Source organism: Crocuta crocuta, unplaced genomic scaffold (assembly GCF_008692635.1).
Source record: "Crocuta crocuta isolate KB4526 unplaced genomic scaffold, BGI_CrCroc_1.0 scaffold61, whole genome shotgun sequence".
Lineage (NCBI taxonomy): Eukaryota > Metazoa > Chordata > Mammalia > Carnivora > Hyaenidae > Crocuta > Crocuta crocuta.
Genome location: NW_027528369.1, coordinates 426,822 through 451,604, shown reverse-complemented (window position 1 = coordinate 451,604; position 24,783 = coordinate 426,822). Strand labels below are relative to the sequence as shown.

The window sequence follows — 24,783 nt, the reverse complement described above, 5'->3', positions numbered from 1 at the left end:
ATGTCTCAGATGTGGTGACCACTATAAATAAGTCAGGGTACATTAAAGTAGGTTGTCTCGCACAGTTCCCTTTGGCCAGCACTGTTACATGTAACAGTTGGGGGTGGGGGAGAGGGTGGGATATGAACTCTGAATAGGAGTGGAACTCGCTCTCCAGAAAGTTTTTCCACATCGGCTTGGGTTGTTAGGCAGGCAGCAGCACAAACCACTCTCCCTGCCCCTTACCCCCACCATTGAAGGTTGGCCAACTTTGAAAGCGGTAAAATAAGTTGGACAGGGATGAACAACAGGCTGAAGGTATTGCTGGGGTGCCTGGGTAGCTCAGTCAGTTAAGTGGCTGACTTGATTTTGGCTCAGGTCACATGGTTCCTGAGATGGAGCCCCATATATGGCTCTATGCAGACAGAGTCCTCGCTCTCTGCCCCTCCCCCACTCACACAAACAGGCTCTCTCTCTCAAAATAAATAAACATTTTGAAAAAAAGTACATCATTTAAATAAATTGAAAACAAGTAGCAATCCTCATTCTAGAAATAGGCACCTGAAATATTTGTCTAAACTCTTTTATTATATATCTTCTATACTGAAGAATTAAATATGAAACTTGTAGTTATCATATCATTTAAGATGGAACTTTGTGCCCCCCCCCAAAAATACTGCCCGATAAGAAAGCAACAAATTCCAAATACTTGCAGCACCACAATAAGAATTAACTGTATGCATAAGTCCAAAGACAAGTTTCAGTGTACCTTGGCTAGCTAGGTACATCAAGTTACATCAAGTATCAGACCTTCTTTGAGAACGTGGCATGGTAATTCACACTTTGCTGACTCAACTCCCTTATTACCTTCCTCTTTTGTTTTTGGTTTTGCTTTCATTTTATTACATCAGGGACTATATAGTCATTTTCCATGGAATTTAGAACCACCTAAACCAGGCATTGTCATAGGATTTATATTTAATCTGGACTGTCTTTTTAAAAAAATTTGATGTGTAACATTGTGTAAGTTTAAGGTGTACAGCTCATTGCTTTGATACTTTAATTGAAATGGAAAAACAAAGACCCAGTGCGAGCTAAATGAGGGTAGTGATGTCCTCAACCAATCTTTTCGGTGTATGCCTTTGTCAATTTTAGTCTTCCCAGAAGGAGAAGCCAAGTCAGGATTAGGCAGAAGGGACAAGCCTGTGATGGATAAAGAGGGAGGGAGCAGAAAAAGGTAGGGACTGCCTTCAGACTGTGCTGCAGAATGACCCTTGCAAAGGAAAAGAGAGGAGAAAGGGATGGGGAGGAAAAGCCTTAATCTACACCACCGTCTTTAAGAAAAAATTTTTTTAGTTTATTTGTTTTTGAGAGAGAGAGAATGAGCATGAACAGGGGAGGGGCAGAGAGGAAACAGCAGATCCGAAGCAGGCTCTGCACTGACAGCAGAGAGCCTGAAGCAGGACTCAAACTCATAAACCGTGAGATCACGACCTGAGCCGAAGTCAGACACTTATCAATGGAGCCACCCAAGTGCCTCTGCACCACGGTTTTGAGAAATTTTCAACCAGGAGAATGGAGCATCACGTGAGTAAAAGGTACTCATTAAAGGACTTTTGTGTAGGGGCACCTGCATGACTCAGTTGGTTGAGCATCCTACTTCAGGTCAAGATCTCATGGTTCATGAGTTCAAGCCCCCTCCCCTCATTGGGGCTCTGTGCCAACAGCTCTGAGCCTGGAGCCTGCTTCGAATTCTGTGTTTCCCTCTTTCTGCCTCTCGCCATCCCCATACACTCTGTCTCTTTCTCTCTCTCAAAAATAAATAAACATTAAAAAAATTAATCATCTTGTGTTAAGCCTATACACGTAGCCTATACCATGCTCGGTCTGGACGAAAAGCAGCCCAGGAGAAGCACAATCTCAGCATGAATGCAGTGGAGAAAACAAACTGGTGGCAGCTGGTGCTGTCAATCAACTATACTCTCAGCAGCAGGTTCTCTTTTTTTATTGTTTTATTGAAGTATAATTGACATATAATATTATATTAGTTTCAGGTGTACAGCATAGTGATTGACATTTGTATATACTGCAAAATGATCACCACACTAAGTCTAGTTACCATCTGTCACCATCCGAAGTTACAAAATTTTTATCTTGTGAGGTGAACTTTTAAGATTTTCTTATCAACTTTCAAATTTGCAATACAATATTATTGACTATAGTTATCATGCTGCACGTTACATTCCCATGGCTTGTTTATTTTATAACTGGAAGTTTATATGTCTTGATCCCCTTCACCCATTTCACCCATCCTACCCTCTGGCAACCACCAATCTATTCTCTGGTTCTCTGAGTTCACATCTCTGAGTTTCCACATCTAAGGGAGATCAAGCAAGATTTGTCTCTCTGTGTCTGTCTTATGCACTTAGCATAATGTCCTCCAGTTTCATCCATGTGATTGCAAATGGTCAGGACTTCTTTTTGTAGCTGAATAACGTGTGTGTGTGTGTGTCACATTTTCTTAATCCATTATCCACTGATGGACCTTTAGCAGGTTTCCATATCTTGGCTATTATGAGCATCATAATGAACATGAGAGTGCAGATATCCCTTCAAGATACTGATTTCATTTCATTGCCTTTGGATATATATCCAGAAGTGGGATTGCTGGATCATATGATGGTTCTATATGCAGTTTTTTGAAGACCCTTTTTACCGCTTTCCATAGTGGCTGTACCAATTTACATTCCCACCAATAGTGCACAAAGATTTCCTTTTCTCCCAACCTTAACCAATGTTCGTTATCTCTTGACTTTTGATAACAGGCATCCTGTGAGGTGATATCTCACAGCTGTGAGGTGATATCTCACCGTGGTCTTTCTTTGCATTCCCCTGATCATTAATGATGTTGAGCACCTTTCACATACCTGTGTTTCATTCATATACCTGGTTGTCATGTCTTCTTTGGAAAAATGTCTATTCAGTCTTCTGCCAATTTTCTAACCAGGTTATTTTGATTTTTGACTTGTTTGAGTTCCTCCTATATTTTGAATATTAACCCCTTAGCAGATATATGGTTTGCAAATATTTTCCCCCATTCTATAGGTTACCTTTTCATGTTATCGATCATTTCCTTTGCTGTGCAAAAGCCTTTTAGTTTGATGCAGCCCCACTTGGTAATTTTTTCTTTTGTTGCTTGTAGTTCTGATGTCATATCCAAAAAAACATTGCCAAGACCAGTGTCAACGGGCTTTTTCCCTATGTTTTCATCTAGGGGTTTTATACTTTTATGTCTGCCATTTGAGTCTTTAATCCATTTTGAGTTCATTATTTTGACTAATGTAAGATGGAGGAGGGAGGTCCAGTTTCATTCTTTTGCATATGCGTATCCAATTTCCCCAGCACCATTTACTGAAGAGACTATCCTTTCTCCATTGAGTCTTCTCAGCTCACTTGTCAAATATGAGCTGGCTGTGTATGCGTGGGTTTATTTCTGTGCTCTCAATTCTGTATCATTGTCTACACCATCAGCATGAGCGAGCATGACTCCTGCAGGGGCCTTAGCCAGATGTTGCCAATAGCAGGATCAAGACCAAAGAGAAATACAGCCATATCTCCAGAGGGAAGGAGCGGTTGCAGAGTCTGTAGCTGGGACCTCAGTTGGCGATTTGAAATCCTGAGCACGGCACTGCCTTCTCAAAACAACCCTCTTTGGTCTTGATCACTGCTGGCATTCTGCAGTCTCCTACCAGGATCCCAAAGCTCCCACAGAGGCACCTGTGTCCAAGATGGCTGCCAAATTATTGTCCCTGGGCAGGCACACGGAGAGGGACCTCCTATCCTGCCATCTTGTTGAAATCACTCCCTGCAAAATATTATTTGTTACATATTTGATTTCCCCTTTTAAAATTATTTGGGGTGTGTGTGTGTGTGTGTGTGTGTGTGTGTGTGTGTACCTTGCTGCCTGATTTAATGTCTTTCCAGATTCTGCCCAAAAGAAATCCCTCCAGGACATGTTTAGAAGAGATTCTATCAAAATTAAAACAAGCATTCTTCATTAGTGAAACCGAGAACATGTTCCTTAACTATTCTACAACTTCTAAAACAACTAAAGCTTGCATATGCCAGAAAACAGAAACCCCTACAGACTAGCATCATCTAAAGCAAATCTTAAAAGATGAGGGTAGGGCAACACATGGGTAATGAACCATGCAGCGCTCGCTCGGAGAGGCACCCAGTTTGAAAAGAGCATTGTCAGGCTGATGGAAGCATTTGTCTCAGTAAATATTCTTCTTTATCCCTAAAGCACTCAACCATGAGAAGGTGAGCACAGACAGCAGTCTAACAGTCTCTAATGAATACTTGTAACACACAAGCCAAACAATTCTTGATCTATCTGCTCTCTGTGAAAAATAGCAAGAGAAGAGAGGGGGTTAAAAATGAGGAAGAGGTTTCCACTTCCAACTATAATGGACCAGCCTGGAGCAAAATGAACCTCTCAGCAAGAAAATCTTTAAAAGATTAATGAAATAGAGAAAACATCAGTTCAGGGGGGCCTGGGTGACTCAGTGATTGGGCATCTGACTTCAGCTCAGGTCATGATCTTGCTGTTCATGGCTTCGAGCCTCGCATCAGGCTCTGTGCTAACTGCTCTGACCCTGCAGCCAGCTTTGGATTCTGTGTCTCCCTCTCCCTGTGCCCCTCCCCCACTCTCACTCTGTCTCTCTCTCTCTCTCTTAAAAATAAATAAACATTAAATAAAATAAAAGAAAAGAAAACATAAGGTCAAAGATATTAGAGAGCTATCAAGGCAGCCAAGACTCAAAGAGTCAAGTTGCTGGAAAGACAAAATGCCCAGCAAAGTGAACTCGGCTTTCTGGGCCCCCTTCCCTTTAGGCACTGATGATTCCTATGATACACAGGGCAAAAGGATTTTCAGAAATCCAAAATAAAGAGGAAATATGCCCTAACTTATTTAATGAGGCCGACCCAAGTTTCCTATTAAATCTGAAAAGGACGTTGCAAGAAAAGTGAATTACAGATTAATATCTATTCATAAACATAGTCGTAAAGTTGATTTCAATATAATTCATAAATACATAAAAAAGATAATACATCATAATCCATTTGAATTTATTCCAGAAATGCACCATTGATCCCACATTAGGAAAACCAAACAACAAAGACAACCAAACTATTCACCATTCTAGAAAAAGAAAAGGAAAGAAAAATTAATAATATAAGATCTTCTCAGTAGGTGCCAGAAAAGTGCTTGAGAAAATTCATTATAAAAACATTAGCAAAGTAGACATAGAAGAATCTGACATTAGGTTGATACTGAGGGTCTACCAAAATAACTACAGCAAACACCACACTTAATGGTGAAATATGGAAGCCTTACCTCCTAAGGCCAGGAAAATTGCAAAACACACTCTATCATCACTCCTATCCAACATCGCATTTTAGGTCTTTGGCTATGCACGTATGTAAGTAAAAGAACTCCCAAAGCATAAAGAATGCAAAAGTAAATATACCTGTGATTAGTAACAGGCAACACAGTTATTCATGTGCCATATCCAAAAATATTCCACAGGAAAACTACTAAAACGGATCTAGTAGGAGCACCTGAGTGGCTCAGGTTTAAGTGCCTGACTTCAGCTCAGGGCATGATCTCGCAGCTCATGAGTTTGAGCCTCGGGTCCGGCTCTGTGCAGACAGCTCAGAGCTCGTAGCCTGCTTCAAATTCTGTGTCTCCCTCTCTCTGCCCCTCCCCGGCTCTCCTTCTGTCTCTCTGTCTCTCTCTCTCAAAAATAAGTAAACATAAATACATAGATAGATAGATAGATAGATAATAAAATGAATCTAGCAAAGTTGCTCAGTAAAGTCAGGATGAAAAAGTTTCATCATCATCTACGAGAAAGAAGTAGAAAATGAGTTTTTTAAATGATCCTTATAAAAGCATAAAGGATATTTAGGGGTGACTCTAACAATATGTACAATACTTAGTCACAGAAAACTAAAGACAATATTGAGGGAAAATATAAAAGATCTAAACAAACAGAGGACATGTGTCTATGAAATGAGAGACACAATATTTTTCATTATAGTTTATTGTCAAGTTGGTTTCCATCTAACACCCAGTGCTCATCCCAACAAGTGCCCTCCTCCATGCCCATCACCCCCCTTCCCCTCTCCCCCACCCCCATCAGCCCTCAGTTTGTTCTCAGGATTTAAGAGTCTCTCATGGTTTTCTTCCCTCCCTCTCCTTAACTATTTGCAAGACACAATATTGTAGAGATAACTCCTAAACTGATATATGCATTCAATACAATCCAAATGAAAAGCCCAGCTGTATTTTTATATTGTGGAAACTGAAAAACTGATACTACAATGTATATGTAAATTTAAAAGGCCACAAATACATGACAATTTTCAAAATAAATAAATTTAAAGAATTCACAATGCTAAGTATTAAGGCTTATTATAAAGCTACAGTAATTAAGACAGTGTGGCAGAACACAAGGACAGAAAAATATTCTGGTTAAACAGAATAGAGTTCAAAAGCATAGCTACATAAATATGTGCATGTGCTTTTTTTTTAATATTTTTATTTATTTCTAGGAGAGAGAGAGAGACAGCGTGAGCAGGGGAGGGTCAGAGAGAGAGGGAGTCACAGACTGAAACAGGCTCCGGGCTCTGAGCTGGCAGTCAGCACAGAGCCCGACGCGGGGCTCAAACCCACGAACCGCGAGACCATGACCGAAGCGAAAGTCGGGCGCTCAACCGACTAAGCCACCCAGGCGCCCCTGCATGTGCGTTTTTAAAAAGGGGACACTCCAGTGAAGTACAAAAAGAATGGTCCTTCCAGTAAAATTTCAATGTGGAAAAAAATCAACCCTTCCTCATACAATACACAAAAGCATTCTAGAGATTTTGAAGATGTAAATAGTAAAGGCAAAATAATAAAATTTTCATAATAAAACAAGGGAGAAAATATTCATGTTGCCTTTGTTAGGGCAACAAAGAGAATGAGAGAAGACAGTCCCAAAAATAAATACCACAAATTACTCTCAGCTATACATGTGAGTGTGTGTATATAGACTCCACAAAAAAGAAATATAACACTATAGAAAAAAATGAACATACATTTTAAACCACCCCCCCAAAGAGATATCAAAGTGGCAAATAAACCAACAAAGAGGTTGAAACCTCATCAGTTCATCAAGAACATACAAATGAAAATTACAACCACAAAAATACACCAATGAACATAGACTAGAAGGGCTAAAAATAAACAATGTAAAAAATACTGACATTCCTAAAGTGTTAGCAAGAATGTAAACAATTGCAAATATCACGCACTGCTGGTGGGAGTGTTAATTGGCATAACTACACTGAAAAACCCTTTGACACTATTAATAAATTAAAACTATTCTGTGTGTACTCTCAGACTAAACAAATGAGTAAATATATAGATATGTGAGTCATGTTTCTACCTAGAGAAGAAGTGAGAAACAAACAATGAATGAGGGAAGTCAAAAAATAATCTTGAATGATTGGACTGGAATTAGAAGTAAGAGAAATAGGGGCCCCTGGGTGGCTTAGTCGGTTAAGCGTCTGACTTTCGCTTAGGTCATGATCTCGCGGTTCGTGGGTTCGAGCCCCACATCAGGCTCACTGCTGTCAGCACGAAGCCCACTTCAGATCCTCTGTCCCCCTCTCCCTCTGCCCCTCCACCACTTGCTTGTGCTCGCTCGCTCTCTCTCTCTCTCTTTTTCTCTGTCTCAAAAATAAATAGNACTTGTGGGGATGAGCACTGAGTGTTATGTGGAAACCAATTTGACAATAAACTATTTGTAAAAAAATAAAAATAAATAGTTAAAAAAAAGAAATATCTTTCATTTCAACTAGTCTTTTCTCTGACAGTTTACTTCTTCCTTTATCTAATTTTAAGTATGTTGTTTGTTTTTCTGACTTTCTTTAATGCCTTTTATTAAATTCTCATACAAATCTATTCTGCCTTGGCACCATTTAATTTATTAGCTATTTCTGACATAACCCAATCTCTTACTTCCATTTCTTTCCTGAATGCAGTCAACCTGGTGACATTTCTTCCTGGGTTTTGTCCATTTTTGTTCTTAGTTCTTTTTTTTTTTAATGTTTATTTATTTTTGAGAGAGTGAGAGAGCACAAGCAGGGGAGGGACAGAGAAAGAGACACTCACACAGAATCCAAAGCAGGCTCCAGGCTCTAAGCTGACAGCAAAGATCCTGACCCAGGCTGGAACCCACCAACTGTGAGATCATGACCCGAGCCAAAGTTGGACACTTAACTGACTGAGCCACCCAGGTGCCCTGTTCCTAGTTCTTCAATATCTGATTTTAGGGGTTTTCCTTTTAAATTCTCTGTATGTTATTTTGGGATGTTCTGAACAGCTTTATTCTGCTGTAGTGGGAATTTTTATCCACTAAAATGTATTGATTCGTAATTTCTGTTTTCATCTCTCATTTGTTTTGAATGAAGTTGGTTTCATTTTCCCTTTGGAGAGGCATTTTATGTGAAAAGCTCCTACAGGAGTCCCTCCACCATCAGTGGAATGAGTGATACTTTCTCTACTGATTGATATGTCTTTGGTGGTCGTCACTGGGAAACAGTTGGTGTATCTTTTGAGCTTGGGTAAATATCCCCATTTACTCATATATCTCACTTATCTGTAGTACACGGTAAGGAAGTCAAGATACTATTCCTAACCATAGTAATTTTTAAAATATGCATTAAAGAATTGACATGAAAAGAATGCAAGATAAAATATAGACCTTACAATACTAGAAAATACAGGGGTGCCTGGGTGGCTCAATCGGTGAAGCATCCGACTTTAGCTCAGGTCACAATCTCCTGGTCTGTGAGTTCAAGCCCTATGTTGGGCTTAAGGTTCAGGTCATGATCTCACAGTTGGTGAGTTCAAGCCCCACATCAGGCTCTCTGCTTTCAATGCAGAGCTTGCTTCAGATCCTCTGTCTCTCTCTCTCTCTCTCTACTCCTCCTCCAGCCTCTCTGTGTCTCTCAAAAGAAATAAACATTAAAAATTTTTTAATAAAATAATCACAAAAGTGGTAGAGATTAAAGTTTATGTAAGAGGAGTTCAGAGAGTGACAGGTCTTAACATGCCAAACTTCAAATATATAGTAAACGGAAGATCTAGCTAAAGGGAAGATGGTATTGAGAATAATCACCTCTGATCATATGAAATTTGTTTCCTTAGCTTTTCCAGTTTTTAGACTGCCAAAAGTTGTTTTAAAAAGCTCAACTCTCTAAGGTACCCAAATGCAAAGATACCAGATACAATAGAGGTCATTTTTAATCTCCAGTCCTTCCCGTTTTCAACAAATGCTTAACAATAACTGAAGGTTTGTAACATTAATCAGTTAACACGATTCACAGCCTATGATAATTCGCATTTTCGCTGTATAGTTGCTTAGACAAATCAAAATGTCCTTCATTAGTTGGGCTCCCATTTACATAATTTTTCCTTCCCATGGGATGTTGGCAGTGTGAACAATTATCACAAGAATAAAAGACTATTTATTCTCTTACTAGAAATCAAAGGCTGCTTTAATTTCAAAAGGCTTTAATTTACATGAAGAACTCAATATTATACACGATTTTCATGTGAAAATATCTCAATTTAGTAGAAAGTCAAGCACAAAGCCTGGTACCTGGAAAGGGTGCCCAGTAATTGTAAAGAAGTAATGTGTTAAGAAAGTAACCACTTCCAGGGCGCCTGGGTGGCTCAGTCGGTTAAGCGTCCAGCTTCAGCTCAGGTCATGATCTCATGGTTCGTGGGTTCATGGGTTCGAGGCCTACATCGGGCTCTGTGCTGACAGCTAGCTCAGAGTCTGGAGCCTGCTTCCGATTCTGTAGCTCCCTCTCTCTCTGACCCTCCCCTGCTCACACTCTCTCTCTCTCTCTCTCAGAAATAAGTAAAACATTTTTTTAAAAATTTTTTAAAAGAAAGAAACCACTTCCCTGCTCAAAAGTCTCTAATGGCCTCTTTGAAACCCAAGTCCTTACAAGGTTCCACACGATCCGGCCCTCTCCCTCGGTCTCATTTCTCAGTATGACCACTTCATTTGTGTAATCTGTGGTACTCACAGTGAACTCCCTGTTGTTTCCAGAATATTCCAGGTGCACTTAGGATGTTGACGTTGTTCTTCCCACACGCTGGATTTTTTTCACCCAGACACCTGCAGAGTTGTTTTTGTTTTCCCCTCTTCTATTAAGTCTTTGCTCAGCTTTTCAGTGAAAACTTCCTTCACGGCTCTCTCTGTAGCTTCAACCTTGCATGCACGCATACGTCCTTGCTTTATTTTTCTCTTTTACCCTTATCATCACTTAATGCATTCTAATATTTTTTCATCCTCTATTATTTGTACCCCATCACCAGATCACTCGAATATAAACTGGAATATAAACTCCAAGAAAGCTATAATTTCAGCCTGTGTTATTCGCTCAGATCCCAAGACTGTGCTCAACACATAATTGCTAAGTGAGTGACAGAGTAAGTAAAAGAATAAATGAATGAATGAGCTGAGGCTGGAGACTTAGAGACAGGCCAGACAATCCAGGGCTCTAAAGTCAGGGTATGGGAGGGGCGCCTGGGTGGCTTAGTCGGTTGAGCGTCCGACTTTCACTTAGGTCATGATCTCGCGGTTCGTGGGTTCGAGCCCCGCGTTGGGCTCTGTGCTGACTGCCAGCTCAGAGCCTGGAGCCTGTTTCAGAGTCTGTGACTCCCTCTCTCTCTGACTCTCCCCTGCTCATGCTGTCTCTCTCTCTCTCTCTCTCCCTCTCTCTCTCTCCTAGAAATAAATAAAATATTATAAAAAAAATAATAAAGTCAGGGTATGGGATTACGATCTTGTCCTAAATGCAATGGCAAGTCATCAAAGATTTTAAGTGGGGAATGTTAATGGTCTAATTCACATTATAAATTTGTAATGTATAACAAGAGTGATAATTGAGAAGGCAGTAAACCAGAGTTGTCAGTGGCTCCAGTGAAGGTGATTGTTGTGAAGCTAGAACAAGGTGGGATATGAGTGCCTGGGTGGCTCAGTTGGTTGAGCATCTGACTTCAGCTCAGGTCATGATCTCACAGTCCGTGGGTTTGAGACCCACATCAGGCTCTGTGCTGACTGCCAGCTCAGAGCCTGGAGCCTGCTTCAGATTCTGTGTCTCCCTCTCTCTCTGACTCTCCCCTGCTCATGCTGTCTCTCTCGCTCTCTCTCAGAAATAAATAAAACATTAAAAATTAAAAAAAAAAAAAGATGGGATATGGTTGAACTTGTGTGGTGTCATGAATGCTAGCTGGAGAGATTGCATGAAGGATGATGAAATCATTACAGATGTTCCCTGGGAGTTTAGAGGGAGTACAGACTAAAGTATAGAGGGTATAGAGGGAGTATAGACTGGGAATTTAGAGGGAGTATAGACTAAAGAAGTCTCGTGCATTGAATGACATGGGGGTCCCTGCTAACTTCAGCAGAGAGGGACAAACAGTAAGGCTGCTCATAGGAGACAGCATCTCAGGAAACCAACCTGACAATACATGGGAAATCAATAATGTGGATAACTTGGCTTTGACAAGAGATGGCAATGGTTTTTAAATCAAAGATACACTGATCTCATGTGGAAGGTGGGGGAAAACAGCTGGCAAACCAAACCCTGTTCCCTTCCTATGCCATCTTACAAACAACCCTCGGTCCAATTCCATTCTTAATTCTCAACGAAATGCCCTTGAGAAATAGGAAGTAGGTTAACCTTCCCTAAGTAACTCATTCTACTGTTTAACCCTAGCTTTAGGAACTAATGCCCTTAAATCCTAGGTAAATCCTCTATACCGCAGGCTATTTTAGGACCATAATCTCTTCACACTGCGTGATCAAACCAAATATCTCTTCAAATACAGTCAAGTTTTGTTCTGCCTTTTCAGTACATTGAATGTAAAAGTTGAAATAAGAGTCTGAAAGGGTAATTGTATATGATTATATTTCTTTATCACTAACTTTGAAAGTCCACATAAGCCATAATTTGCTATGTCTTTGCAAATGTTATATTGTATTGTTTATAATCTCCTAATTGTTGTGTTGCTCAAATATTCTTTCTGTAAATTTTCTGAATCTGACAGCTTACCTAATTGAAAGTTAGCCTCAGGTATACTTTCTTATAACGTCCAACCATTTCCTTGAGTTTTGATGTTACTTAAGAGTTTTTCAGAAAATGAAATAAGAAAATCTGCAATAAGCAGTGTCAGAAGTGCTCTGAGATCACTGACCAGTCTACTCTTGTATTTTACTTCCCTCATCCATATTTTATATAGCATTTGTTACTTCCAGATTTTGCCATGTTACAAAGCTCAACACAAATTAATTTGTCTCCCAATTAGAAGCCTCAATTTTGTAAAAGGAATGTATTTTTCAATACCCATAACGCTTAGATTGTTAGAATCAAATAAGAATAACACATGTCTTCTATCCTATTCATTCATGTGCCTGGCACATATTAGGTACCTAATGAATATGTACTGAGTGAATAAATGAGTGAATGAGAGCATTTCACATTTTGGCAGAATGTGCGGTGGTCTACATTTTGGCAGAATGTGCGGTGGTCTAAGTATTGTGATATTGAAGGGGAATGGAAACTACTCTTGTGCATTTGGAGGTGTATCATATGTTGATGTCACTGTTATCCAATGGAAATTTCTAAGATGATGGAAATGTTATTCATTGTATTGTTCAGTATGGTTTCCATTGGCCATATGCAGCTACCGAGCATTTGAAACATGGTTTATGCATGCGAGGAACTGAATTTTCACTATTTTTTTATTGTAACTAATTTAAATTTAATAGCCACATATGGCTACAATAGAAGACGGTGCAGCTTTACATGAACCTGTACACGTTTGGTCCAGATAAAGTGTTCCTGTCCCTTTAAAAACTAAAAGCATTTCCTGACATGCCCCCTACAATGCTAAAAATAAACTAATTCAAACACCAGTTTTGGATGTTTATACCAGTTTTAAACATCAGTGTCAAAGAATCAAGTTAGCAGAGAAAGACAGCCTGTGATGGTACACACCCACACACCTCCACCTCAGTGGTTCATAATGGGCTTCCGGGTTTACCATATACATGAGATAATGTCTCTGCAATCCCTAGAGCTGAATTTTAATCGTCCCAGGGTACCCATCTCCTAGTGTGCCTGGCACAGAGTAGGGCTGTCTCTTTATTTTATTTTATTTTATTTTATTTTATTTTATCTTAACATTCATTTATTATTGAGAGACAGAGCATGAGCATGGGAGAAGCAGAGAGAGAGGGAGACACAGAATCTGAAACAGGCTCCAGGCTCTGAGCTGTCAGCACAGAGCCCGACGCAGGGCTCGAACTCACAAACCGAGAGATCATCCCCACCTGAGCTGAAGTGGGATGCCCAACCAACTGAGCCACCCAGACGCCCCCAGAGTAGGCATTTTAGTATCCAGTGAATGCATACACAAAAATGCATAGATGCTACTTTTTTCATTTAGGTACAAGTACGTGTGTGTAGCATGACAGTCAAATATCACACATACATAGACTAATCCATAACTATGGTGACCACATATGCGGGTTTACCCCGGGCAATACAAGTTTAAATGTCCCCATCTGGGTTGTTAGCCTCTTTGATTCTCAAAAGTATCACTGTTTGGACCCTATCAAACCCCCCACTGCTCATCAGCAATCCCGAGCTGTGTTTGTTTGAATTGCAACATTTTGGAATAATCAATGTATTATGATGATTATTATGAAGGTGATTAAATTATCTGATCATTTTTAAATGTATGTTACATGTATTTATTAACCACAGTATGTTCTTATTAAGTAAAAATGATAATAATATTGAAATACCAAAGCTACTTGGTTTCTGTAAAAATTAAGTATCGTGGCTTAAGTCATAATTAAAAAGGAATTATGTACAAAATTAAGACAGGATGATGAAATTAAACCCTCGCTGCTGCCCCCCCACGTCACCCAAGCGAGTTGAGAACCCACTTCAAAACTAGGAACCGTGTGCTCACTCTCGAGGATGCCCCTACACGTGGCCACGCCCAAGTTACGGCGGATCAAACCCAAATTAGAACTCCTGCGTTGAACATTGTTCAAGCTAATTTGAAATGTAATTGCATAATCACATCAATATAGTCAAAGAAATGTGGTTTTTACAGACAAGGTATAATCATTTTCTAATTGCCAATTAAGAACTCTCCACGGTTTATTAGAAAATAAAAGCTTAGAATAGCTTGGTGAATTACAGTATGTGGATTAACCCAGCTGCCCTCTGGAACTCCTGAGGTGACAGAAATACAAATGAGTCACTGTGAAACCCTAGCTCTAATTTGTATCCTGAAACCCAAATTCGTGCCCCCATGCTTGACATCTTCTCGTCCTCACCGTGAGCTTATGTAACCCAAGTTCTAGGGGAGACGGATATCGATTCCAGTGATCTGAGCAGTTGATTTTAACTCCCAATGAAAGACCAAGCTTTGTGAATACCAGTTATTCAAACATGGCCCATTTGTACAATGAGGTTTACAGCCCAGCTTAAGAATTCTTGAGTAGCCCGTTTAAATAGTCACCTATATTAATTAATATAGTGCATGGGCACGGGATGAGCAGTCAGAAGACCTGGGTTCTAGCCCAGATCTCATTGAACCCCAGGTTCCTTATGTACAAAATCAGAATTACCCCCGCCCCAACTGTAAGGTTGGAAGGGCAAACTAATGAAATAGAGTACGTGAAAGTACTCTATCTAGGTACACGTAGTTAAGTATTTTAAGGAATCCTTTGAGTAGAATTGTCTTATAATGAAAGAAGTCCTTTCTCTAGGAATCAGAAAGCTCAGAAGATTGATAAATATCCACCAAAAACATGGTGGATCTCTGTTTCCTTAGGCCTAAAAAGCTCTGTTAGAGAACTATCTCTGCCTTCAGAGTTTCCAACCCAGCCCTCTAACCTGCCACCTTTAAGACTTTCAAAATCTGTCCTAAAGAATATTGCTGGGGGGTGCCTGGGTGGCTCAGTCAGTTAAGCAACAAACTCTTGATTTTGGCTTAGGTCGTGATCTCGCGGTTCATGAGTTCAAGTCCTGCACATTATTGCGGAGACTGCTTGGGATTCTCTCTCTCCCCCTCTTTCTGCCCCTCCCTTGCTCATGCTCAAAATAAATAAACTTTTTAAAAATTAAAATAAAAAGAATATTGCTGGAAAGACCAGCTTCATGTTCTCTCCCATATTGGATTTCACTCCCTATACACCTCAAGAGTGCAAGACATTTCACTCTACCTCTAAAAATATTTTGACCAAGATCCCTAGCTTCCATTACACATCAAAACCAGCTCAAAATTCCCATGAAAAAAAATTCCCGCTACTGATATTGTTACATTGGCCTTACATGACCAAGAAAAGTTTTGCTGGTTACTCTTTTCCCCCAAGATAGCATTTCTGCCTGTACAAGCTCCCGGTTCACACCCAGAATCAGGAAATGCCTCTCTACCACGTTAAAGGGGAAAAAAGGCAGAGATCACTACCTCACCTCTGATATGTTCTCTTCTCCCATAAATTGTGCTTCATATAAACCCTGTGCCTTCACAGCTGCTTGATACCTTCAAAATATTTTTATTGGGATTTTTTTCCTTCTTTCTTTCTTTCTTTTCTTTTCTTTTTTTTTTTTTTTTCAATAGTCGTACTTGCCTGCTGTGTCCTATTACATCACTCCTGGAAGTGGAAGTTGTGTCAACCTCTTTTTGCACATATTACTTAAGTTTAAAATGAAACCTTGGTTTTATTTAAACTTGGGAATCCAATTTTCTAATAAATGGCATGTTTAACCTTGAATCCTGATTGATGGTTTTTCAGAAAATGCTATTATTTCAGCATATTCTCTATTCCAGAGAATTGATATCAGAAGTGTTTGATTTTGATTTTGTTCTTATACCATAGAGAATGGCCACTCACAGAACCACCTAAAAGGTTCTTTTTGATATTGTCTTAGAGAAGATATTAATCATAGAGTTATCTTAAGATTATGATACCTATTCCACAGAAATGAAAATAAAATTGAACGTATTATTAATGCATTGCTAAATATTGTGTGGCAATTCCCTCCTTGTATCTAATAAACACAGAGAGGTAAAGTAAATTGCTAAGAAGCACAGCATAACTGGATAGAAATGTTAAAAAATTAAATTAACCCAGATTTCAAAGATTGTCCCTCTTAGATGTCTGGTTCCTACCTCTCCTTGACTCAGTAAATGTCCGCCCTTCTTCCATTATTAATGGCTCGTCCTTCTAGTGCGGATAAGTCAAGTGTTTTCGGTCCTTCCCCTTCAAACTGTTCATTCCAAAGCTCCACGTACGATCAGCAAAAGGAAAGGGTAAGACAGAAGTGTGGGCCTGAACTCCGTAACAAGTCAGTCTTCTACCTGGTTATACCCTGAAACAGCAAGAACACTATTCAAGGTGCTAACGTATTTGCCACCAATTGAGAATAATTAAAAACTTACCAACTCATAAAGAGTTACTTATGAAAAGAATCCCTCCTCTTTAATGTTGGGATTATATTTGAAGAATCCGTAAACGAATCACTGTCAGATGCCCCAGGGGCAGGGACACAAAAGGCACCTCAAACAGCTCTAGTCACAGAGGTAACCAAGGGCACCACCTGAACAGCCTCAAGTGTTGTGCTCAGTACAACTATTTATTTAATGAGATAAAATAAATTTCAGGTCATGATAAAAAAATAATACTCTTCACTTTGAATTATCTAGGAAACTGCTTATGGAAATAGCACAAAAGGAAACCAGATAACACAGGTTTTAATTCCAGCTTTTTCAATAGCTAACTGTGTGAATGTTAGCAAGTCTGGATTTTTTTTAAGTCTGTATTTACTTGTCAGTAGAGTAGGAATAGCTTACGCATTCCTTATTTATCATATGACGTGCAAATGAGTGCAAACCTGAAACAATTTGCAACCTACATATTGCTACACACAAGTAACATGTGAACATAAGAGAAATTAGTTATTTTCAACACTAGACCTGTGCAAGACAAAGTCACTTTCACTTCATAGTTCTGCATCCACTACAAATATTCGAGTAGGAATAAAATCAAATGGAATACAGAGATTTTTAATGGGGTTGGTCACTGTTTTCGTGGCAGAGTAGAGCAAGTTCCCTTGACCAACACCTAGATTTAAATATTTCACTAATGGCAAAATAACTCATTCTCAGGCAATGCTAGATCAACTATGTTTGAATATGTTCACGTCAAGAGTGATATGGGGGGCGCCTGGGTGGTTCAGTCAGTTAAGCATCCAACTTCAGCTTCATTCGTGATCTCACAGCTCATGGGTTCAAGCCCCGGATTGGGCTCTCTTTTGTCAGCATGGAGCCTGCTTCAGATTCTGTGTCTCCCTCTCTCTCTGCTCTTCACTCACTCGTGCTCTGTCTCTGTCTCTGTCTCTCTCTCTCTCTCAAAGATTTAAAAAAAAACATTAATTTTTTTTTTTTTAAGTTATATGGGGGCACCTGGGTGACTCAGTCAGTTAAGCATCGGACTTCAGCTCAGGTCATGATCTCATGGTTCTGAGTTCAAGCCCCACATCGGGCTCTCTGCTGTCAGCATGGAACCTGCTTCAGACCCTCTGTCCCCCTCTCTCTCTACCCCTCCTCCACTCTCTCTCCCTCTCAAAATAAATAAATAAACTTAAAAAAAAAAAAAAGAAGGATATGGCTGCTTTAAGGTGTCTACCTAAAGTACTTATAGAAACCAAAGGTAGTCTTTGTTGGAGTAACAAAAACTAAAAAAGACAGCAATATTGAGAAGATAAAAGAGGTGAGGTATTTGGCAGCTAAAACTAGAGACTGTTTCAATGCAAGGTTGTGAACAGTAAAGGTTGAGGCCTTGGAAAAAACATTGCATCAGTAACAGACCAGGGGTTTAGGCAAGAGACCGATGTGGTTTTACTTTTAGCCCCTGCTAATAACTAGCATCAATTACTTTAGGACAGAGTTCAAATCGTAAATACCCAGGCCATTCTTCCCTCTAAGAGGATTATTGATGTTTCCCTGAAAATCTTGCCTGTTCATATCACACTAGCTAGTCTGTCCTTAGAGTCTCAGGCCCAGAAATGAAGCAAAACAGTTTCTACAGAAAAATTATTTTGACACTATGCAAGAAGATAAAAAATAAATTCATATGGCTTTGCACTGATTTATGTACTAAGTTCTACGACTCTACCCTACTCCTCTTCTTTAAGACTTAGAAACTAGAATGGACCATCTGGTTTTGCTTTGGGGGTGCTGTGTGTAACTTTCTATTGGTAGAACTTACCTGCTGGTTTTCATCTTTCCGATACAGCTCTCACTGCCCTGGGGGTCTGTGAAGATGCCAGGCTGAGCCGTGACGTGGACTACAGTCACCCTGGAGTGAAGTCCCAAACGTGCAGCAGGCTTTATATGAGTGAAAGATCAATTCTTGCTCTTTTAGGCCCTTGGAATTTGATTGGTTCTCAAGGGCCCCCTGCTAAAAACCCTAAAATAAAAAAAAATCTTAGTGTATCACTAGCTTAGAGAAGGAGCAGTAAGGAAAATTATACTGCAAGCTGGAACGACAGCAAGCCATGTAGTACAGTATTTGGTAAACAATCATATAGTAGATCTATACCATGTACCTTATCGGATGGCAGTTCTATGGGAAGGAATCAGAAAACAGAATGTTAATAGCATGAGTTGCTTATTATTGGATGCATTCGACAAAGTGTTTCAAGAGAGATGAGCTGAGAAAAGAATTTCCATTTGTAAGCAGGAATGAAAAGGAATAGGGAGAGTCTAAAAATTCTAGGATTTGCAAAGTCAGAAGAGACAACAGCATCTCTTCCCCAGCTGGTGAAGGATTACAGGGTTTTCCCTCAGTCCTGTCTGACTAAATGCATTTTCTCCCACACTGGTTTAACAGCCATGTTTCCCATGGTGCATCATTCCCTCAAAATACTTCCTTCATTTGGCGCCCACGTCATCCCACTTTCTGTGTCTCCTTCTTTCTCATTGATCAATCATTTAAATTTCCTTTATGATTCTTCCCCATCCCCTTGACCTCTGAACACCATAGGGCCACTGGGCTTTGTCCAAGGACATCTTCTATATTTATATGTACACTCAGTCCTTAGAGCTCTCATAACTTTCCAGGACCACACGTATACTGACTATTCCTAACTTCTGCCCCAAATTCTAGCTGTCTCCTTGACATGTCTGCTAGGATTGCAAATACCCATCTCAGACTTTCTGTGTCCAAAATAGAATGCATATCCCTCCAAACAAACATCTAATCTTCCAAACCTGATGTTCCAGCAAGCTTCTCATTTTATTTTATTTTATTTTATTTTTTAATATTTTTATTTATTTCTAGGAGAGAGAGAGAGAGACAGCTTGAGCAGGGGAGGGTCAGAGAGAGAGGGAGTCACAGATTCTGAAACAGGCTCCAGGCTCCGAGCTGTCAGTCAGCACAGAGCCCGACGCGGGGCTCGAACCCACGAACCGCGAGATCATGACCTAAGCGAAAGTCGGACGCTCAACCGACTAAGCCACCCAGGCTCCCCTAAGCTTCTCATTTTAACAAATGGGAATCCCATCCCTCTAGGTACAATGCTGTCAACTTGCCCTGAGTGACCCTGCAACAACAAGCAGCAACCCCTTTGGTCTTTGATTTTTTTTTTTAATAAACTCAATATGGAGGCTGGTATCAGTAACATCTAAAAGTACCTCATTTTCCTTCCAGGACTAAAGAATAAGATATCTACTTTTATATTCCAGCACTGGCTTCAGAATTCGATACAAAGATAGATATTTGCACCCTTAAGCAAATAGCACTCTTGGAATCTCCTTAACTATGTCACAGGACCTGCATTTGGCTGAACAAATCAGCTACTAATGACCCTGCTCTTTCTACCGTGTGTTCTCCTGACACTGGGAAAATTATTCTTCCTACTATTTTAAGATTCCCTGCACTCGTGTTTTAAGATGTTTTTGCAAATTCCCCTGTACTAGTTTTAAGATTAGATTTCTATTTCAGGATTCATATTGCAGTTTAAGGAAAACTAAATCCTCTTACAAATCATGTGTCAACAGCCTGAATACCATCATGGCTGAATGTAACCAACTTAGAAAGATAAGTGAGTATACACTCCTAGAACCTAGTAAAACAGCTACCAGCATCCCGGATACGCTCTGATAGACAGGTACTGAACAATCCTTGGAAGGTCTCAGTCTGAAATCTTATCTCTTTTGCTAATGGACACCCTCCCAATAAAACAGGAAACAATTCAGGACTAACAGAGACATGCTAGTCACCTCTTCTCTTGCTACTCATAACAGATTTTCTTCCATGTGCCCAGCTCAGTATATGTTTTAGTTTAATGTACTTGGATATCAGTAATGCATCACTCAAGTGCATTTTTCATCAGCTAGGACACTACCTGCAGATGTCCAGGCTTCATTTAGAGTGAGCCACCCAAGCAGACCAAGCCAGAGTCCATCCAGTTATGTCAGCCATCCTGCATATAAATCCCTCTTTATACACTGTTTGCCATGAACACTGCTGTGCTGGAATCAGTGACCTAGAAATGCACATCCATTGCAAGCAAGTTGAAGTAAACAAACCTCACTTGCACCCTGTCGCTGTGGTGGTATGTGCCCAATATACTCAGTGCCTAAGAATAAAATGTAGTGTGAATATCCATTTATCCCAATTCAGGGCTCCATTAGGGTAATTATAAATCAGGGCCCCTGGTGTGAATGGAATACATGATGCTCAAAATGATGCTCATTTTGGGGAACCATTATATTCATTTGTAACCACCCCATCCACATAAAGAAAACGTCCTTCCTTTCATTAGTCTGGGAAAACGAACCATCAAACTCTCTCTCAGTTGAAACTAGTGGAAACATTTTCCTCTAATACAGGGTCTTGGCGTTTCCACCTCTAAAGCTCAAACATTTTCCTGACATGCGCATTCATGCACTGCTGACATCCACATCCTCCTGTATTCTTTTGTCATAGGAGGGTCCTGGCAGCTAACCTTTTAAACAATCCATAGAGAGCTGAGCAAGTTCACAGGAGCAAACCTACACAGCTGGTAAACAGGAATGGAGAAGTTCATTTCCTGCAAGCCAGCGCAATCCATGTAGTGCTGTATTTCCTTTTCACTATCCTCAATCATTTATTTTACGTATGAAACACAAACTAGTTTGTTGCATTTCTCTGGCCACTGGAAGGAAGTTAACATACAAGTCACTACGTTCTGCCTTGCCTGCCACCAGATCTGTAGTGATTGATTCCGGGAGAATCAATTCTGGGTATTTTACTAGGCGTCCTGGGAGGAATTATCACCCATTGTCTTTCTCTATGTGTTTGCCTTAGTTGTATTACAGGCAAGCTGATTCCCAAAGCAAAATGTTTCAGTAATAAGGAGGCTCTTCCCATGGACCTAGTAGTGTTAATTCCAAACACGCCACAGCATGTTAAAGACATTAAACCATTGGCTTTTTAATTATGATTTAATCATATACATTTGGAAATGTTGCCCAGATTAATTCTAGTTTCTTGAAGATATTCCATCATTTTATTCCTATATTGTCTTCTTTAATGAAGAGCATTGATTAGGGATTACATAAATATTGAAAAATAAAAGAAGGCATGAGTAAATGAGCAAATTGTCTCTCTTTGTTGACTTCTAGAATGTTCTATTCCTTGTTTTCTTCAGGAATACTTTGCTTTACTCACTGGTTGTATGTGAATGTGACTGTGTGCACATACACATATATATGTAAATTATTTCATATTTTTACCTCTTACTCTAAATTGATTCTAATCTGTAAGACTGCCAGCATCTTATCCTAAATGACACCTTGCCATCCTTCTTATCCTCATCCCCAGTTCTAGCTGACCCCTTCTCCAGTCTCTGCCCAGCTGCTTCACAGTTTCCAAAAGCAAAGGACACCCCATCCTCGACAACTGGAGATTCAAGCAAAGTATGACACGAGCTTAGTAGATAAGGGGAATAAGAACATTGACGAGAAGAAAGGATGGCTATAAAAACATTTATGATATGTAGCCATCACTATACTAATACTTTTCCATTGTATAGCCTTCTTGACCCCAAATTATTTTTGTAGATATCAATTAATTAAAGTTCACAGAGTTCTCAGTCCTACCGCATGATTTACTTTATCCTATCCATCTTGACAATTGTCACAGGAACCAAATACTGGAGTTTCACTAGCCATATTTCTGAAGTAATCTAAGCCATGTCTCGATTTCCCATTTCCAGAGTTTTTTCCCTATTAATAAAGAGTGGAGAGAGGGGACACACTTCCATTTTGCATGTATCGAAACAGGATTCAGAGTCATTTAAAGCAATCAGAAAGGACAAAGTGCTCTGTCAACCTGGTATGAAAATCTTAAAACATTTTTATTCTTAAACAAACAGGAAAGGCTCTTTTTCTTAAGATGTAAAGAAAGGAACATAAAGTGAATTTTTGATTCTACTATACATATAATTGTCCCATAAGAACAATTATACATAAACTTCCAGTGTCTTGCCCTCCCACCATGCAATAACCTTGTTTAATTAAAGTTGCTGTCTCTGACTTTTTTAAACACTCTTTTTTTTAGAAATAGAAACATGAACCCAACAAATAAATAGCCACATTTGGATGATTCGAATGTGTTTGGAATGTTGAGACTCTATTTACATTTTAATAAGATATTTCCTCAGTGCAGGTCTTAGATAAATCTCCATAGAGATGAGGCTAGGACACAGAATTAAGAAGAAAGAGGTGCCCTTGACAATTTGGAGAAAAGGAAAGATAAGCAGAGTGGTGTTTAATAGAAACAGATGTGGATGTAATCCCTTTAGGAAGAAAAAATCTGTACAAATATAACATAAGAGGAGGAGGAATGGCTTTAGACACATATAAAGGAAAAACCTGGGGAGCTTTGAGAACTCAAGCTAAGAATGAGTTCATGACTCAGACTCTCTTCTAATTCACAGCCCAACAACTGGTGTGTTATGTGGATAACTTGAAGAAAGCCTCGGTGTTAAGTGCAATATGTTATTTATAAGGAAGATTAACGGGAGTTTCTGAAAGTAGGAATGGAGGGCTGAAAAAGGGACCTGTCAGCCTCAATACGAATAAATCATATCTATATAATCACAGATGTACATGCTGGTCAGCACACCTCTAATGTAAGACCAGCGAGACCTGTCTTCTATCCCAGCAGGAAGGATTTGCACTAACGTTAAGGAAAACCTATTGGCTAAAGGTTGAGCATGAAAACCTATTAACGGAAGTCAGAGAATTCTATTAACTCCATTGTAAAAAAATGACCATCTATTTATTTCTGCAAGGCTTCATCTAGCTTGCAGGAGTATAAAACTGACCTAGGGTTCCAGTCCCACCAGCAGCTGAAAGATGGTTAATGGTTAAGTGATGAGGAGAATGTGGGGGGAAAGCTGAGGAGATGAATGAACAGGTGTCCTGGTACACAATGAGCCAGAACAGCACTGTCGTCCTTCAATGCGATTCTCTCTACCTCTGAGAAAATATTCCTTCCTTGTCCTCTCTGTCTTCCTCGGTTTTAAGGAATTGAGATTGTGTGAGTCCTCCATCTTGCCCTTTAAAGAAAAACAGATAAGCAGAGAAGCTGTCAAGGAAAACCTTCACCTGGGGAGGATTGAAAGGCACAGGTATGCAAATCTTCCCTCCTGAAGGTAAAGACACATACAACCTAACGACTCCTCTAATGTTTGACCCTTTTAGCCCTACGTCTCAGGCGAGAACTTGGACTCTAAATATAGCTCCCAAAGCCAAACCACGTCACTGATAGTTAGGACAAAAAATTGTGAACAGCATCTCAGCGAATCAAGTAATCAAAGTGATCCTACTAATCCAAGGCTATAATCGCTTTAAATAACTCTCCTGAAGGTTAAGTAAAATTTCTCCATCAATAAATTTATCCTACATGGCTGTGGCTAGAATGTAGTGTAAAAGCAATATCCCTCGGCCAAGTGCAGTCGCAAGGAAGAGAGGCAGAGCTACACAACGTGGGATACATCTTCCACCTGACTCTACCAGCAAGCCATGCTTTCTGCCTCTGAATCCAGGACAGTGAGAAAAGATTATCTGGAGGCGAAAGACAACCACAGGGCCAAGCGAACTAAAATGTTCCCTGACCTAACAAGGAAAGGGTCAGCATTTTGTGATGCATGTTAGAGATGAGCAAAGACTTTAGTAAACAATTTTTTTAAACAATTCATCAAGTTAACTTCAAGTGTACACAGATTCAGAGTAAATTCTCTATGTGTGATAAGTGTTACCATGATTACTATTAGAGAAGCCAGAAACCCTGAAGTCATGTCAACAATATCATAAAATTTTGCATGTAAAACTTCACTCATGCTTTTAAAAATATACGGTGGATGTTATCTGTTATAAAGTGAGGTATGGCAATCTGAGGCGGACCAAACTAGGCAAAGAGCATCTTTTCTGGAATCTGTATTAACAGAGATTATGTCTCTCACATGATTTTTTTCCTAAGTATTCCGAGTTGCTTTGAACAGATCCTCATATTTCCACAGTAGTTTGTTTAATTAATGGTATTGTGTATCTGCTGTGCCTCACACTCTACTAATTATCATGAGCAGCTGTAGGGG

At 39.7% G+C, this 24,783-nt stretch overlaps 1 protein-coding gene across 1 annotated transcript in view; it reads right to left on the bottom strand.

The window, feature by feature from the left end:
* The window catches only part of LOC144223454 (uncharacterized), a 42,920-nt gene extending 24,413 nt beyond the window's left edge, over nt 1-18,507 (bottom strand). Inside the window, exons 1-2 of the mRNA XM_077754200.1 lie at nt 18,405-18,507; nt 16,307-16,506 (exon numbers count right to left, since the gene is read on the bottom strand). The gene's annotated coding sequence lies outside the window, so the exon portion shown is untranslated. The remainder of the gene's footprint in view (nt 1-16,306; nt 16,507-18,404) is intronic.
* Between the last annotated feature and the right edge of the window lie 6,276 nt (nt 18,508-24,783).